Source organism: Dunckerocampus dactyliophorus, chromosome 6 (assembly GCF_027744805.1).
Source record: "Dunckerocampus dactyliophorus isolate RoL2022-P2 chromosome 6, RoL_Ddac_1.1, whole genome shotgun sequence".
NCBI classification, from domain to species: domain Eukaryota; kingdom Metazoa; phylum Chordata; class Actinopteri; order Syngnathiformes; family Syngnathidae; genus Dunckerocampus; species Dunckerocampus dactyliophorus.
Window position 1 is genome coordinate 29641070 of NC_072824.1, and position 5463 is coordinate 29646532.

Genomic DNA, 5463 nt, shown 5'->3' on the forward strand with positions numbered 1-5463 from the left:
TTTTTTCATGGGACCCAGAACACCTGGCGGCGCCCCTGATTATGACTGTCAAATAAACATCAGGCCTTCACATAATATATTAGACGATGAAGTAGCACGACATGGTATTTCTTAGTCTGATTCCTTGCAGCAGTCATTGCTGCCGAACATTTTCCTTTTGCGTGAGTGTGTGTGTGTGTGTTGCGTTTCCTCAGGTTAATTATCATGCCATTCCTTTAATTGCTTATTTTATCTGAATGAAAATGATGGCAAAACTGTAATAAGATCCATGGTATAACAGACAGATTTGACTGGAAGTCAAATGACGCTAACCCACCCTTTTGCATGTTATTATTGCACAAATGAGATGCATTGTATTCATAATGACTTCTTTGTCAGCCTTTTAAAACTTTGAAAACCAATCAAGATATTCCCCACAAAGAAAACTTTTTCAAAATCACAGTACATTTAAAAGTGTGATTTATGCATGAGGGGGCGCATATTTTTCTCCTCTCATCTCCGAGTGTTCATATTCAAACAAACGGTGTCTGATATCCCAAAGCATTCATCACATCTGGTCTGCGTGTCTGTGGCGCTGTGCATGTGTGAGTGGAAGTACTGTATGAGAAAAGATATTGCACATGCAGCCGAGCTGGTGAGTCATTAGAAGATAGTTTGCCCCCAGGACGCAACAGTGACTTTATACACTACACAATGATGCAAAAAACTGCATCACAAGGCTTGTGTATGTGTGCAAATGTCTTGTTTTTACCACATAATGACTCTTTAAATGTATCTGTTATGCAAAAACAGTGGAAAAGATCATTAGGAAAGCTAAGAGAGTCAGAAAGTGATACGTGACTGCAAGCTTGGCGACAGTATGCAGTGGTGTGAAGAAGTGTTTGCCCCCTTCCTGATTTCTTATTTTTTTTTGCATGTTTGTCACACTTAAATGTTGCAGATCATCAAACAAATGTAAATATTAGTCAATGACAACACAACTGAACACAAAATGCAGGTTTTAAATGAAACTTTTTATTATTAAGGGACAAAAAGAAAAAATCATAACTTACATGGCCCTGTGTGAAAAAATGATTGCCACCTCTGTTAAAACATAACTAAGATGAATTGAGATCTACCAGTGTGGAAAAAGTTATAAAGCCATTTTGCCATGATCCACAAATGGCGAAAACATGGAACAGTGGTGAACCTTCCCATGAGTACCCCAAGAGCGCAGCGATGACACATTTAGGAGGTCACAAAAGACCCCACAACAACATCCAAAGAACTGAAACCTCTCTTGCCACTGCTGAACAAAAAGAACATTAAGGCTGGTCTTAATTTTGCCAAAAAACATCTCGATGATCCCCAAGACCTTTGGGGAAATACTCTGTGGTCTGACGAGACAAAAGTTGAACTTTTTGGAAGGTGTGTGTCCCATTACATCTGGCGTGAAAGTAACGCCGCATTTCAGAAAAAAAACATCATACCAACAGTAAAATATGGTGGTGGTAGTGTGATGGTCTGGGCCTGTTTTGCTGCTTCAGGACCTGGGGGACTTGCTGTGATAAATGGAAGAATGAATTCTGCTGTCTGCCAAAAAATCCTAAAGGAGAATGTCTGGCCATCTGTTGGTGACCTCAAGCTGAAACCAACTTGGGTTCTGCAGCAGGACAATGATCCAAAACACACCAGAATCGAAAAGTCCACCTCTGATTGGCTGAAGACTTTGGAGTGGCTGAATCCTATTGAGATGCTGTGGCATGACCTTAAAAAGGCGCTTCATGCTGGAAAACCCTCCAATGTGTCTGAATGACAACAATTCTGCAAAGATGAGTGGGCCAAAATTCCTCCCCAGCGCTGTAAGAGACTCATTGCAAGTTATCACAAACGCTTGATTGCAGTTGTTGCTGCTAAGGGTGGCCCAACCAGTTATTAGCTTTAGGGGGCCATCACTTTTTCACACAGGGACATGTAGCTTTTCTCCCTTAATAATAAAAAGTTTCATTTAAAAACTGCATTTTGTGTTCAGTTGTGTTGTCATTGACTAATATTTGAATTTGTTTGATGATCTGAAACATTTAAGTGTTCTTATGCAAAAACATAAGAAATCAGGAAGGGGGCAAACACTTTTTCACACACTCCTGATCAAAATGTTAAGATCAGTTCAAAAATTGCAAGAATTGACATTTGGATCTTTGGATCTGTTGGATGTTAAGGAGGTTCACGATGCAAAAAGAAGAAATGGGAGTGAAACGAAAAAATGTGAGTAAGAAATTAATTCCAAACAACTATTAAACTGAAATAGGCTGTTTCTCAGCTGATGAAAATTTTAAGACCATAGCTAAAAAAACAGAAAAAGCCTCAGTAACTAATAACTGTACAATGTTAATTTCATGAAAAATAGTGGCAAATAAAACCTTGGACTCATCCACATATCCACAGTAAGTCAGTGATAACATTTGTGATGATTGGACACCACATGATTTTTAGTCACCAGTACATAATGAATTTGGTATGGTTTTAATCACGTGGAGTCACCTGGCCCCACAACTATAGATAGCATCTTACTTTGCAGCTGGTCTGTTAGGAGCAAAACAGAAGACGTTCAAGGAGCTTCCCGGCGCCGGCAGACACGAAGGGTAACTGTTTTTATTGGATTTCCAAAGTTCCATTACTTGGTCAATATTATCTGTGTGTGGATATCATTCCCCCGCACTTATCTAGCCTAGATGACATTCCGATGTCATTGCCGTATGTCGTTGCGCTGCTTCGGAACCTCTGATTGAGGGGGCTCAGGCCTGTGCAAAACAGCAGCAGGGGGCAGAGCATCTCCTCGGAATATGGCCTCCAGCGTTGTCTTCCACAGCCTCATTGACTTCTTGATGAAGGTTCTTGCCCTCCTGTTGACGTTATACAGTTTCAGGCATCCCAGTATTTACAGTACGTGTGTGGCATTGAGTCAGAAACTTTCTTGTAAGCAATCCAGTGCACAGGTTGGTGCTTCTGGTCTTTCAGTCCCGGGTGATTGCCCGATCAACAGTAGTAGGTGTTGGCTCCCCTGGTGTTACTGCCAATGCTCTACTCTGCCGTACTGATCCATATGCCGACTCACTTTGGATGCTGTGATGTCCAATAGGAGCTTCCTCCTTCAGGCATGCAGGTTATTGCTCGGTAGTTTGATGGTGCTGTTCCCTTTTGGGGGTCCTTCATGACGAGAACCGTCCGAACTTGGATTAACCATTCTGGGTTCATGGACTGCAGTTTGCCTCTTAAGCCAGTCGGTGTGAATCATGTCAGGCCCTGCTGGTTTCCAGATCTTCATCTTGGACACTCTTGCTTGGATATCTGCCATTGTTGTGATTATTGTGTCCTCTTCTGGGAAATTGCTGTGCTCTGCTTGTACGTCTGCCAGCCACTGAGCATCCTTCTCCCAGATATTCTTCCAGTATTGCTCGATCTCATCCTTGGGCGGGTCTGTCACGGTCTTGTCACTGAGGGTAGACCTTATCCGGTTTGTTGGACAACATCCAAGAATGTCTTGTTCTTGTTCCAGTGGCCAACGTCCTGGTTCCCCAGCACCTGATGTGGACCTAGATAAAGATTAGCAAAATAAAATATATTTTTTTAACCTAAATATACTGTACATACAGTATGTAAATACAGTACATTATGTTGTGTCAGAATGTCTTTCCTTCACATTAAATAAAAAATGAATAAAGTTATTTTGTAAGAGAAACAATGTTTAAAACCTCCTTGTGTGTGCGTGCGTGTGTGCGTGTGTAAATGTTTGCACGTATCTACAGTATGTAACATGCCCGTGTTGTGACACCGTGTCTCACTGAGTTAGATATGGCTTTCCATCCCACCATTTTTTTGACAGCCTCAATGGAAAAGAAGCAAATCAGTGGAGTGGAAATGACAACTGCTGTCCCTCTGCTTTGTATTTGTTTGTTTTCACTAAGCGCATTGCTATAAAGTATTATAAGAAATAAACATCACAGCCATGAAGATGTCAGCTGACTTAACATGCATCCTACTGAGAGCTTATGGAAGTGATTTATATATATATTTCTATATATATATATCTAGTTTATAGTGGTTAATTGGTTTCAGACCCGACCGCGATGAATGAATTTCCGCGATATATGATTCAATGTTAATAAATGGAATATTTTTGTAGTTAGAGCATAGAAATCTGTATGGTAAACCTCACTGCCTCTGCCTTGAGGGCTGCGCTGAACACGCGGTCGACAGTCCGGGCTTTTGGCCGTGTGGTCAGCGCTCTCGCCTCCCATTGCAAAGGTCCTGTGCTCGAGCCCCGGTGCGGGCGGTGTAAAGCAGGGTGGGTTACAAATACACGCAAACGGAGGCAAAATGGTGGCGTAAATTATCGACTTTAACCAAAAAACACGTTGTTAACCAAGGTTCCACTGTGTATGACTTCTACACCGTTACGTCAAGTCCATCTGTTCATGGATCATCTTACATTATCATTCCTTAGTGGTGAGTACCGATACATTTTACACTTTCAATGTGTTTAATACGTGTGTGAGGCAAATTTAGGCATTAAACCTGCATTGTGTCAAGATCTTGACTAGATCTAGGGTGAGGTCTCACGATGTACACCCGAGCACTAAGTGTTTCCTTTGCACCATGTACTTGGTCATACCGGGATATCATCATCATCTCACATAAACAATATTATTGTCAAGCGTTAAAAATTAAACACTATCGGCCGGTTAACCCAAATAGTTGGCTTTCTGTGCGTTTTAGAACACGGGTTACGCTGACGTCACGACAAACATTATCCACCAGATTTCACGTCAAACTGGTGGCAAGTTACGGGGGCAAATGTATCAAAAGTGAATATGGCCTTCTTCCGACTGAGTTTTGGAGCTGCGGGTCCCAGACCACCAAACTATCTCTGGTCCTGATGGATCTCCAAAGTTTGGTGAGTTTTCGTGCATGTTTAGTATCCGAAAGGAATAGTAGGCAAAAATCAACATTTTTATGACTTTTTCTTTTCCTTTCACCGTTTGCTGATGGTCCCAGAAGGTTGAAAAGTAAAAATCCTTCTTTAATGAGGGTATATCTGGTCCCCCTTTGAGCATAACCTGGTGTGCCAACTCAGCCGGCAGCATGTCCTCGCTCCTGCTTAGGATTCAGTCCATACAATCCCTTGTGCGTGCGCTGGACAGTGGGCCCGGCAGGATGTTCCTAGCTTTTCCATATCATTGGTAATTGGGTAAAGGAGCAGTGGAATGGTGGAGCAACTGCTACCTCGCCACTACAGCTGCTTCTGGCCACCACAGCAACTGGGGCAGAAAATCACATCTCTTTGTCGTAATCAGAAAATAATTGCAGCCTCCAATCCCTCCATACTTCTCTGCCATACTTGCCTGCTCTTCCTTTCCAGCATTGCAGCATTAGCATGTTTGTCTAGTGTAAGCCGGAGGAGAGGAGCGTCTTGTGGGTCACTGC